The sequence below is a fragment of the Patagioenas fasciata genome, chromosome Z (assembly GCF_037038585.1).
Source record: "Patagioenas fasciata isolate bPatFas1 chromosome Z, bPatFas1.hap1, whole genome shotgun sequence".
NCBI classification, from domain to species: domain Eukaryota; kingdom Metazoa; phylum Chordata; class Aves; order Columbiformes; family Columbidae; genus Patagioenas; species Patagioenas fasciata.
In genome coordinates this window covers 11,922,295-11,936,483 of record NC_092560.1, presented here as the reverse complement: position 1 = coordinate 11,936,483, position 14,189 = coordinate 11,922,295, and the positions used below count along the sequence as shown (strand labels likewise).

At 36.8% G+C, this 14,189-nt stretch overlaps 1 pseudogene; it reads right to left on the bottom strand.

Annotated features, from left to right (window-relative positions):
* The window catches only part of LOC136115404 (atrial natriuretic peptide receptor 1-like), a 33,655-nt pseudogene extending 19,730 nt beyond the window's left edge, over nt 1-13,925 (bottom strand).
* Nucleotides 13,926-14,189: the final 264 nt, after the last annotated feature.

Here is a 14,189-nt window from a genome sequence, read left to right as displayed (position 1 = left end):
TAAATTAGAACCAACTAAATCATATTTTAGATCCAGAAGGTAAAATGAAAAAAACTGGCCACAATAAATTACTTTTTGCAGGAAGTTTGTCACAGATAACATACACTGAAATTAAGATCTCATAATATTCCACATTATATTTATGCAAATCCAGAACAACTTAGTGTGAGCAATTGTACAGCATGATACATCCACTGAAGCAACTGTAATTTATTTTATCCAAGCCTAGTGGTTACCTGTTTATTTTGGTATAGGCCTTTTTTTAATTGACAAATCACCATAAAAAAGAAGGAAACTATTTAAAATAACTTTGACATCTAAAGTTTCAAAACCCAAAAATGCTTGCGATAAATCACAGAGGTTACAGGCACGAAACTTTGGATATGTCTTTCAGAAATGGGTGTTCCGTTTGTAAGACCTTTAAAGCACAAAGATGCAGTTATGATTGAGATTATTTCTTAAGATTATTAAGCAAACAAACAAATAGTATCAAAAAGACAAGTTACTAACCTTGTTTGATGCAGGAGAAGTCTATAATCCAGCTTTCATCCCAAAACATCTTTTGTTTCTGATATTGAAACCACTACAAAAACAAATCAAATTAACTCCTGATGTAACCCTACTGACAGCGAATGAATTAAACCAGAGATGTTTGATTCAAATGAGAATTTTTTTAAGTATTCCAACAAAACCTGATGTTTAAGATTGTGTCTTGTGAGTAACATTAAAACCAAGAGCATTAATAACAGGCTTAGAAGAAAACAGCATATAATAAATATCTTTAAAAGTGTATATTTTCTATTCTAGAATCTAATTACATGTTATATTTTGTACTGGCTACAAACTCTCCATTATTGTCAAAACTTCTTATGCAGTACATTAACATTTCAGCCTGGACATCAGAGTGGTTTACATCTCCTCATGTCATGGAAGTGTCCTATGCTATCTAAGTGCATGACAAGAACACACTACATCCCAACCCCAAGATTAGGAGCATTACATCTCAAATCTTATAATAGAATGATTCTCCAATCCACAAATGAAATCTTTTTGTGTCAAATACTCTAACACAAAGAATATTAGGTAGGGATTCTGTGATTACTGGGTAAAGAAGGCATCGCTTTTCTGTAAAGCTGGCATGTAAAATTAACATATAAAGTGTAAACACATGTTTTCAAAAGAGGAGCAGCAGATCAAATTATACAGCAGTTATAGGTGCAGTCAATGACCAAAAACACAAAGCATTAATTTGCCATCATTATATCATTTTCTATAGTTGGGAATTTAATATTAGGAATTATGCATTCAATGAAACAGGGAAAAAAATCCCATATAATATGCAAGGAGCATTGGGTGGAGATTGTGTTGGTATTTTGGTAGAAATTTATGACAGATGCAGAGCTCACCGCATCAAAATGAAGCCATCCCAGTTATTTGAAAAGGTTTCTGAGAGAAGACGTCTACATTTTATCTTGCGAAGGTATGACTGAGCAAATACATATCAGCTAGAAGTGACCACCAGGCTTGCTACAGACACCGATATCAAAGGAATCCTCTCCTCTACTTGAATGATCAAAGAAGGCATTAGTTTCCCAGATCGTTCTTTTACATGATATTAATTACTATATTAGATAAAAGTATCTTCCCTATCTTGTTTACTTATGACCTAAATAAAACATAAAACAGGAGAAGACACTACTACAGAAAGTAACAGAATTAAGGATACAGAAATGCAAGACAAAAACTAACAAACAAACAAAAACCAACCCTCAAAACCTACAGAAAAATATCAGAAATAATAGCTAAATTTTGCTACAACATGTTTAGATATACGTGTGCAAGGCCAATAAACTCTATTTCTTTTGCTAGAGTAAACATTTTTTAAAACTGTCTCAACTTCTCATCTGTTCAGTTACGCATTTCTATCAGGTCATATGGTTTTACAGGACAATTACTATAAACATATTTTTACAGCTGTCCTGTGGGTTATAAATGCTGAAAGTTTTCAACAGTGCTTCTGTTCCTAACTCACAAAGCCACACAAAGAGGCGCAGAGGAGAGAAAAACCTGATCATGAGTCAGGTCTCCTGCAGTCCCTTACTCAGTGGGACATCAGCCTACTCCTGCTCATTCCCTCTAAGCGCACTCGCCTGCCTCAGATACTCACTGCAACAGTGGTGCAAGATGGAAAGAGGAGGAATCCCTGAGGAAAGAGGAGCCTTTTGATTTAGAAGATCTAATAGGCCAAACCCCAAATAGATTATCTGTTACATACACAGTCAAAATAATGACACTACAACTGCCATATTCACCTGCTGAATGTTTGTTATGAAATTCAGAAATGTATTTTTTTCAAGATGCAGACACATAAGGAATGTAGGTCCTCTTTCCCAGAAGCACTGTGAAGTAATAAGCTATAATAACATGCTATCTCCTCTTTATACAGACATTTTCTTTTAAAGGTATCCAAAACTACTTCTCCCACATTCATACGTTCCTCTCTCCTCATTGCCTTTTTGTTTTCCTTAATGAGTCTGTAATAATAATTGATAACTAATAAGCAAAACTGATTGCTTTGTACTGAAGTGAACTGGTTCAGTTATGCTAAGAAAATGAGCATATTAAAAACAAACAAACAAACAAAAAAAACCACAACAAAACAAACCAACCAAACAAACATACATGGAAAAATCCTCTCCTCATTATTTCTTTTGACAATATTTCAAGTTGAATGTTTTCAATTATAACTTGCATTTGGACTCTGAGATTTAATGGCATCTGGTGGAGCTAATCCCTTCATGGATTTACCTAATTTGTTTTTGAATTCATTTATACTTCAGGCCTCCATAGGCAAGAAGCAGTTAATTTCGTAACAGAGTTTTATTCTGAGTGAAAAGTACTCTTACTTTACTGGCATCTCCTAGTTCACATGTGAAAAACCTGTTCTTTACCATTATATATCCACCTCTCTGTTACATTCCTCTTCAGTGTTTTCTCTTACGGCATGAAAATTCCTAGCCCAATGAGCCTCCCCTCATAAAGAAGCCAAAAACATTGTTTTCCTTCCTTCTGCTTTCTTCTGTAGCACACAGGTTCTGAATGCAGAAGAAAATCTATCCCTCTGTTAAGAGAGAGCTCCACTCCAACTAGTAAAATTGTGGATGTAAGAGAAAGGAAATAGAAGAGCAGGGAAAGGACACTTACCATCACTGTCAAAATGAAGCCAGTGCAGACTAAACACATTGGTAAGGCAATTGCTATCCTAGCATCAGCAGACAGTGGGCATTCCCCACAATCTGCGGGACAGATAGAGCAGCCTTCTTCTTCCTCACAAAAGCCATCTCCACAGACTGATTAGAAAAGGAAACACATATCAGAATATTTTAATACAGTTTAATCTGTTCATGAGGTTGTATGCAGATTTAACCACACGGTTATTGAGCAGGAAAACCTCAGAGTGTCAGAAAGAATTAATTTTTAAGAATCTAGAGATAGCACCTCAGCAGCTGAAAAATAATCTGAATTTTTAAAGAAGTCAGGATCTCTTTGATCAGATTAAATTGTTAATGACACCAGAACCTTGACATGTTTTGTGTGTAAATCACTTCATCACTACCCTGTTTCTCATTGCCTATCTGCTTTTCCTGAGACTTTAAGTTCCTCAAGGTGGGCACTGTCTTGTATTCTTTGTACTTAATCCAGCCCTCGAGACCTCAGAAGCTGGTGACCCTTCCTCAGTAGAAGCAGAAGACACTGGGTACTCCAGAATGAAACTTTGCAATGCATACTTGAAGGATTTATTTTTCTTGAAGGTCAGATGAAAATTATCATCAGTATCAGATCTGATTTAAAACAAAAACTCTAAAGGACAAAACTCTCTCGTGTCCTGAATGGTGTTTCAATTTTACCTCTATAACTAAAATAATATCATGCTGTACTTCAGCCTTCTGAGACAAGCTGAAGGTATTGTTCTGTCACTGTGTAATATATTTTTCTAGAGCCTCAGCAAAACAAAATTCACTTCTCAGTAATAATTCTGCCTCAGTCCATTTGATTCCACTAAAATACCAGGATAATAATGAAAACCACTTTCTGCCTCAGGGGCAGAGCTGCATTTTAAAAGTTCTTTTCTGATAAATTGTAAATTCCCTGGAAAACTCAGCTGCAGCTGTCTTGAAATAAATAGCAAATTCTACAGCTGAACACCTCTATCCACACTGGAGTTGCTTTGGTTATTTTTTTTTTTCATAACATTGGGAAATTCATTCTCAAATATATTCCAGAAGAGTAGCTAACAAGAGTACTGTGAAGACATTCCTATTTTACCCAATATTTTGCTTCAGGTTGTGTGTTTGATTTATTAAATAAAGTCCATTTTATGAATCTTTTATTGCTAAGGGAATTGTTATTTCTGCTTCCTTGCATATGGCTATACTAAAGTGAATGAAAAACTGGTGTCTTTGAGAGCAATTGAACTTTACTGTGAACAAGGGAACCCAGACATGTTTCTACCTTTCCAATATGCTTAAGGCTAGTCTTCTCCCCTTCAGATGAAGTGTGCAAATCCTTACAACATACTAGCTGGAATAATATTTTCACCTCCTCATAAACTGCCAACAAGCCTTGTAGTACCTGAAGCTGTTGGTCATGGCATTTGACTTTACCTGTTTAATAAGAGTGGCTTCCTAGTGTTCTAGATTCACATACAGGTTAGAACTCAGACACTTTTTCTGATGTTCAATGTTATGTGAAGAAGAATTTTACGAAGACTTTTGTGTATTTTCAGTGTTAAGAAGGGGATAGGAATCCATTTTCCTCTTAGTGATCATTTGCAAATGATAAAAGCATTACGATTTGCAGGCAATAAGCACTTCCCTCACATTGTCATTTTATATCATACCTACTGCAGGAAGGACTGTGGTTTTTGCTTCCAGAGCAACTTGCATTCTTCCAACTCTGATATGTGCGATGAGAGAAGTTACACCCACATGAACTAAAACAACCTGCCAAACAAGTGAACAAAGCAGCAAGCATCAAAGCTTTCCTTGCATACAATAGAATCATAGAATGTTCTAAGCTGACTTTTATAACAATTGTCCAATTGTGGTGTCTTTCGAAATAACGTATGCATTTTTTCAGAATCAGGAAGGACAGGTGTCCTTGACTGTGGGGACAAACAGAAGCTGGAGAGACAACTCTTGTGGGACAGGCAAGTCTGATTCCTCTCCTGGCATGTATTACTTTCACCAAGCAGAGCTATCAGCCCATGCATTCTGCTATGTTTGCTTCCCTGTTCCTTCTGCTGGGTAGAAACCCCTAACGACCACATTAACTTGCAACACAGTCCAATCAGGAGTGCAATACATTGTTAGTGTAGGCCTTGAATGGACAGGTTAGGCTATTATTTTGCCTCCCATCCCCATTACTTCTACTGAATACCTAAGGAGTCGTAGTGTGAAAAGCTGTTGGCTACAACACAAGTCAGTTGGGAACTGATATTTCTCAGCCATATGCGTCATTTACACACATAACACTGACAAATAAATGAGATGGGGAACACGTACATGAACTGCACTAAACTATTAGCAAGTAAGCTCTGAAAAGAGCAAACCAGGTAAAATCCTATATACAACAAATATACCTTACCTTGGCAGTCCAGTTTCTTTGACTCATTTTACCAGCTGTAGACAAAGTGTGAGTAAATATCTGGCCATCATCTGGGATCCATGGACCACATATTCCTCCTCTACCCTTTATCAGACATATCAGTTATGTCAGTAAACCATGACACAATGAAAATCCTATGTCTTCCTCTTGTACTTCATTAAATTACTTGTGTTTTCTAACAGCAAATAAAGTGATATTTTATAATCAAATCTATTAAAATCCCAAAGCAAAAGCAGCACTGTTCTGTGATAAGGTAGAAGAGAAAATAATAGAGAAGCAATTGTGCCTATACTGAGTTAAATTCACACAAATATTGATGTTTTTTAAAATATGTGAGCCAAAATGTGGTTCTAAATTGTAACTGCAGCAATTCTATTAAGCTAATACACTTTTTCACAATTTACTGTATTAGAACCAGAAACAGAATCATATCTCAGGTTTTATAATTTTCTAAAGGGGTTTTATAATTTTCTAAAGGGGTTTATTGCAGTTTGACTTTTGATATGACAGGGTTTTTTTTTTTCTTTAAAGAGAGAGGAAGGCATCTTTTCTGTGCCTGTTTCCAGAGTGTTTCTCAGCAAAGCTGTTAAGATGTAAACATCTCAGCAATTGCAACCATAGGGGATTATTTTGGCTGTCTAAAAATCTTGCATTTCTGTGTGTGATTGAAAGAATTAAGTCTGTCTCTTAACTCCAGATATTTTTTCAGGCACTTCTTGCAATGCACTGTAAGACACAGACCAAATCAAAAGAAGTGGATTTAATGTTAAGCAAGAGAAAATATTTTTAAAGTCATGACACTGTAAAAAATGCTCCAAGAAAACCTCCTCTCAAATAGTGGAAAAAGCTTGATTTGAAGTGTATGATGTTTGATCTTAGGCAGTGATATTCATGGACTTCTTGCTGTGGGAGAGCCAACCTGCTTTGACTTCTTCTAAGCAGGAACTGAAATATTTGCAGTATTACAAGGAAGTCGAACGATGCATGTTGGCTACATGATTCCACCTTTTCCACACCTTAATACCAAGCAGAACTAACTGTGAAAGTAAGAAATAATGAAGAGATCACCACATTGACAGGTTGTTGAAGTTCTTTGCTATGGTTATAGACAAAAGTTTTGACGTAGGGATTCCTCTTCTAAACCAAAGCCCTGGTATCAGCTGAGGTCCCCAGGAAGTCTCTTATAAAAGAGCTCCTTAAGAAAGGACTTCCAGGAAGTAGGCTAGAACTCTTGTGGAGACATTAAGCCTTCACACAGAATAACACCTGAAAAAGCCACAATCTGTGTAGACTAGGTTTTCTGTGACCATCTTTGATCACAAAGAATGTGTCTGGTTGCCAGAAATGAAGATAAACTAAGACGACCGTGCAACTGCATGGAAGTTATTATGCAGGGTAAGGCTTACCTCCTAGAGAGAGAGAGAGATGGATAGATAGATGACAGATAGATAGATAGATGGATAGATAGATAGATAGATAGATAGATAGATAGATAGATAGATAGATAGATAAATGGTGCCCCAAACTGTGTTGTTAGAGTCAAAACTTTAAATATTCATTCAAAGAGGGACAGGCATGGAAGTTAAGATTGGATCTTGCTTACATTACAAGAACAAATTATATCTGTGTTTGGATTCCTTTTTTTTGCTCTGATCTTGTACAGAAAAATAATTCCATCTCAGGACATCTTGGCTTCAGTGATACAAGTCACAGTCAGTGATGCCCCACTCAGCTTCAGTAATTCAAGTGAATAATTCATGGTCCCTCTGCTAGCTGCAGAGACAGAAATGCCTCCAACTGACATTTCACCCTGCTTTCTCTACAATAAAATGATCTACCTTTCTCTATTGACTGTGGAGAGATCTGAGTCAACTAAACTCAAAGAGATGAAGCTGGCCCCACTAAACATGAGTGATTCAGGATAGTACCTTGTACAAAAATCCAGCCATTTGCTTTGCAGCCTCAGACAGGGTGGTTTTAGTGAACAATAGATTTGGTCTAATTGTAATCACAAAAAGACTTCATAAACTTGAACCTGGTTATTGCAATGATGTCTCATCCAGTAGCAAGAACAGAACACATGGTACTGCATCTCTATACCAACCATGAACGCCAAAGGACAGGAGTGAATGTTGGCGTGGTAAACACAGCAGTTGTCCATGTTTGCGTCTTTCCAGCTGGCAGGGCACTCCTGCTCCTCACAGAATTCCTTTGCAGCAGTAGCATTGCTAGTCAAGCAGCAGAGAGAGAGAAAACTTTTATATTCATTCCTCATTCCTCAAAGCTGCAGCAAATACATGAGAGGCTGTTCTTTATCCTGGACAGAAAAATTAGCAACAAAAACGTATGCAGAGAAATAAACACTGCTACACCATTTCTTTCTCTTTTGTTTTCCTTCTGGTTGAAGTGTCCCTAGAGTAATAAAGATTGCTGTCAACTAGACCACTGTCTACTGCTGTGTGGTAGGGATTTCTGGCAGATGCTATGCTGTAAGCAGGCACCAACCTTCACTTCTCTTCCCAGACTGACTTCATGACCAGATGGTGTTACCTGGCATTGCTACATCTGGCACAGAATAAACCATTCCACTTCCACTATCAGAAATACGCGTCCCAAATTACTTTAATTCTCAGTGTTTTCAATGATATACTATTATCTATGCATGTGATTCATACATTCATCCAGTCTTTGTTCCACAACCCAAACAGTAGATTTAAGACAGAAGACCTTATGATAAAAAATAAAGACAAACAGAGGGGATCAGGTTGACAGAGATTGTATTCACGGCCAGATTTGCAAAGGCATAGGCATACTGGAAACCTGAGATAAGCAAATCCGTCAATACCGAAGATACCTGAACATCTAAAATCTATTGGGCTTTGAGCCCACGTTGGGAGTGAAAAAAAGATTCTTGTGAAAGCTGGTGCCCCATTCCATCACATATTTGTCTTTATGGTTGCTTTTTAAGATGTATCCTGTATTCTGTATTTTTTATTTGATATTTTCATCGTGGCTTCACCCAATTTTTCTCATGCCCACACATTGGCTTGCCAACCTCAGTCATATTTGGGTCAGCCACTGTAAGCTTAAGAGTCAACTAGACCGACTTCTAGTTAAAATGAGGTGTAAATTTGATCCCTTTGAAAAAGTGCAGCATGGACTTCTCTCTTTTTAAATATTTGACATCTGTCTCTATGTGTGCGATATTTATTAGTACACAAAGAACAGAATTTTCCAGATTCCTTGTTGATTCAAGGGAGTGGGTCTCCCTGGAAATACTGGCAAAAGAGTTTCATTTCCAAGCACTGCTTTATGGTTAAGTTCTTGGAACTACTACTAACCATAAATTCCAGAAAATGCGATAAACATATTTTGCAAAATGGTAACCATAGTACACAGATAATCAAAATACAACATCAACATTTAGCCTTTGCAAATGGATTATAGGCCATCATTTAATATGAAAAAAGCCCTCTCTGGGTAACAGCTTTTACAATCTGAACTTTGAGCTCAGACTGGCAGAGAAAAATGTGAGGTTTTCCATAAACATCTCTTACACTAATCAAGTACAGCACAGAAAGTGGGGAAATACATCTGCAGCCTCTGTCCCAGACATTGCTGTATTTGGATGGAGAACTATGTACAGACAAAAGCACAAAATCAGGGTCTGTTAGCTTTTTAGTGATCTGGAGTTGTACACATAAACATTTTATATTTAACCTCATTTGTCCACAGTTACCAATACAGTCTCTGAGCTGATATATAAGCTTTTAGACTGATTTCAGTTCCACAGAAATCAAAATAAGTTAATCACTGAATTCAGTGGATTCAGGATTGGGCCAACCTCTTTTTCATATCCATGCTGTGCACTTCAAACACACTTAGGATTAAAATGAGTGTAAGATACAATTAGTCTGGGACTTGTGCTTAAACTTCAGTTGTAAATTCCATGTGTAGAGAAGACAAGAAGTGATATTCAGAGCTGCACTGAGAAAGTAATGCAGATACAGGATGACCTTGGCCGTGCAGGCAAGTATGCCCTGATGGCTGCTCTGAGAGCAAAGCCATTGAAGAGAGGAAAATATCAGGGCAAACAGAGCTATAAGAAACCTCAAGAGTTGCAAGGATTTGGCAAGGAGCTCCAGAGTAGCTTGTTCCAATTATGTTATTGAAAATGTACACACAGAATCCCCACAGATTCATGACCATGAAAGCATTTTTATAGGAGGCAATACCTGTGAGAAAGGATGCCATTTTGCACTGCATATTGATAAAAGCTGTCTGCAGCAAAGACTGCATAGGTCACATTGAAGAATTCCCCACTCACTGTCTTCTCTGGAGGCCTTTGCACCCATGACATCTCCAGGCCTGGAAACAACACAGTCATGGGTCAGCATATTTACTATACTTTTCTACCTTACAGATGCATACAAATGTAAAACTTTCTCTGTGACAATTTTCATCTATTGCTCCTATTGCTTTTTATGAGCCTCAAACAATGAAGGATTATAGTGGCTATATAGGTAAACACAAATGCACATTAACTGAACAATTCTGATACTCAGAAAAGATCAAGCAATTGGAGAAATATGACAAAAAAATGTGGTCATCTTATCTAAAGTAACTTTGCTCTCAGTATAATGCAGTGCTGCTTGTCCTGATATATTTGCTTTCCTCTTTGATCTGGCAATAAGCACTGCTCTTCATTCTTGGGTGCCTTCAATCAGGCCCTCCTCATTATTGGAGAAGGACAACTCTAGCACACATGAAATTCAGCCAAAACCCTTAACTGCATGAGACATAAGTAATACATACTATTAATTGTATATTTAAGAAAGTGATCTCATTTTATAAAACCATATCATATCCAGAACAGAGGATAGTGGGAGGAGTGCTACTCAGATATCTGTCATTTTCCATTTTCACACTCTTACTAGGAAAAATAATTTATCGCAGTGATCTCTCTTGTCCCTGGGACACTTAATTACCTGCTCTGAGTCTGGGGATGAAATGAGATAAGAGGTGCGAGAAGTTTTTAACCAGTATTCTTAAACAACACTATAAAAATCTTCACACTCCATTCGCCTACCTCTTTCCATAGTGTTAGATGAAGGTTTTTATTTGCACCACATCAAATTACTTACCTTGTGCAAGCATGTAGCTTTCTAGTTTGTCAGGAAGTTTTAAATACCTTCTGCAGAGGATAGATTAACCTGCCCTTCAATAGATCCTCACTTTTTGTTGTTATTGTTCAATTACAAACTATTACTGTGGAGTTGTTTTTACAAGCATATTCTTCACTTGCATTGCTAACAAAGCTGGAATTTTCCCCCTAAACATAATTTCATTTCAGATATAAAGAAGCAATGTGTAAAATAAGCTCTTGATTTCACATCCGCCTTGAAAAGTAAACACTCATTATTAATGTTAACACTATGAGAGAAACTACAACACAAAGATTTACAAAAAAATGCCAGTGTGATTTGCACTAAAAGGTAAGAAAGACCTGAGTTTCAGAGAATGCATGAGAATAAAGGCAAAAGGTCAGCATAAATTTCAGTTAAATTACTTTCTACTTCCCTTTAAAGGTCTCACAAAGATAAACAAAGCTCTCCTTTCAGCTATAGATACTCCCACATCTAAATGCTTTGAAGATCTCATGTTAAATCCACAGCAATGAGGCTACAATATATGCCTCTTGTTTTGGTTTTAGCAATGCCCAGAAGATGACAAGGAAGGGCTACAGGAAAAGGCATGATAGAACTTGGAGTTAATTCTAAAACTGGTTGTAAATGTTATGTGTTAATTAAGCAACCTACTCATATTAGTTTCCTATGTACTCAGTTCACACTTTGATTATTAGTAAGAAGAGTTTCAAGCAAGTCATCTGTTCCAATAAATAGTTGTTTCAATGTTAAAGCAATAATAATTTCATACAATGATCAGAGTTTCAGTTGACAATCATCCAGATAGTCTTTAAATTTCACTGTTCCAACAGAACTCTTTGATAAATGTTAAAATGTAATATTGATCTCAGACTGCAACCCAGCAGTGTATTTCGTGGAGTGTTTTATCCATATTAGTGTCTCATGTGTTCTTGGTTTTTTCCTTATTTTTTTTTTTTTAAGGAAAAAAAAAACAAACACTACTGAAACACATTGTCTCTGGTCTTATATTTTACAACACAAAATGTGTTCCTTTATGTCACTTATTTATCAGTTTCTGAGTTACAAAATCACAGAATAGTTGAAATTGGAAGACACATCTGGAAATCATTTAGTCCAATCCTGTGTTGCTCAAGGCACGGTGACCTAAAGCAGGTTGCTCTAGATTTTGTTTAGTTGGTTTTTGAAAATCTCCAAGGGTGGAGAAACCACAGCCTCTCTGGACAACCTGTTGTACTGTTTGATCACCCTTGCAGTACAAAATACTTTTCTTATATTTAAATTGAATTTCCTGTATTTCGGTTGCTCCTTAATTATTTTTCAATCTCAGTCAATTTCCAACACACAAAATTATTATACCTTTTATAATTTCATCATGTAAATTCATTTTTGAAGCTGACTGGAATAAGTAGTTAAATATCTCAAGGGGTTTTTTTAAGTACTCATAGACACAGTTTGAGCAAAGTGGAAATGCATGATGTGCAGAATCAGTGATTTTGCTTACTGGCTGGAGCATTGAAACACAGTCCACTTTTGAAATTATGTGACCAAATTTCAGCAATGACTCAATAGAATTTGCTGCAATGCAGAGTTCTGTGCCTGCTTTGTTTGGATTGAGTTGCATTTGGTTTTCTAATGAGAAATAAAATGTTTTCAGTTTCTTTCTGGAGGACGAGATTCAGCTGTTGCTATTACTTTTTCTTTTGGAACCCATGAATATTGGACAAATAATTGCTCTGAAGTATCTTTTCATTGTTTTCTGACTTATTTCTCTAGAGAGGTTGTCACTGATTCAGATGCTTTCCACCAAGCATAACATTCATCATGAGTTAGGTATTCTGAATATATCAATTTGGGGTTTTTAACCATTCCCCAAGCAAGAAATTCTCTTTCTTGAGCAGCTTTAGGACTCACCCACCTCCACAGTCCAGCATGTTATACTCATCTGGTTTCTCCAGGGGCCAACAGTCATAGTCTTTATTATCTAAATCATGCCACCCCTCCACTGATAACACCTGCCAGAAAATAAATTAAAAAAAAAAAAAAAGGCATAGTAATAGACACCAAAAAAGACAGTATGAGAACAGGGGAAGCATGAGTGCCATCTCCAAAATCTATATTTCTCCTAAAGAAACCAAGGAAAAAGCAGAAACAAAGCCTAACATATTTTGCTCTCTTCAACTTCTCGAGTGAAAAATGACAGCTTCCTAAGTGTTTACAATCTTGATCTTTGTATTATTTTGATCTATCCAGAAATTAGCCTTGAAACGATGAGGGAACATAACTAATCATCCTCTTGAAGCAGGATTTCTCTACAAAGAGTGGGTGATTCTGAGACCAGATGCAGAGAGACATTTGATATAAAGAGGGTTTTTTTTTCTTCGCTTTTAAGATGGCATTCCCGTCCATCCCCCCACTCCAAACTGCTCAATTTCTTTTAATCTTTTACACCTAAATTCTTTGAATGAGTCATTTTCTGTTATACCTTTAATAACACAATAAATCTGTTAATTATATAAATGTTAACATATATAATTACAGATAATAAGATGCATGAGCCTATTATAGGTAGAATACAGCATCATATTAGCATATAAATTGAATTGCAACAACAGGAGAATATACATTATACCTGTAGATATATCATACATTAGAAAATATATACGCATCATATATTAAAATATACATTCTAGGGTATATAGGAACAGAACAGAACATGTTATGTTAATGCACACTGGTCTTATTCCACTTGCAGTAAAAGATAACAGTTTCTGTTGGTATAATCTGCTATTATTTTTCTATATATTGTTGGAGGATGATAATCTATGGGATTATACAATTACTTATCACACTATTAATGGAACAAGGTAGAATTATACAACTGATTTTCCCAATATATTCTCCTATTACTCCTGTTTTCTACATTACAATTGCCCAGTATAACTAGCCGTCTCACTGCAATAAACCATATACAGTTCTTTCCATACGAACAGATGACAAGAATAAGTTCCGGCAAGTGGATCTATGTAGTTTACCTACCAATAAACTGAGGAGGCTTCGGAGCCCTAAGGCTGGTGTTTTGACAGCTCTCATGCTCCCTGACATGCACCCAGCTCACCAAGTGTCTGAGCTGCTTCTGATGTTGCTGTTGCTACTGAATTACGTGCCCTTGCCTCAAGAGGGGGGTTGCCAGGTAGGCTGATCCTGGCAACTCCAGCTGCTGCAGCTGTTCTGTCTCCTCCTTCCCTCTGCTCACCCAACCCCACTTCTTCTTGCTGCAGGCTGGAGACACCCCTCTGCACTTCTGCTGAACCTCTATGAAAAATTGTCACTTGCCTTACAGGCAGATCCACTCCC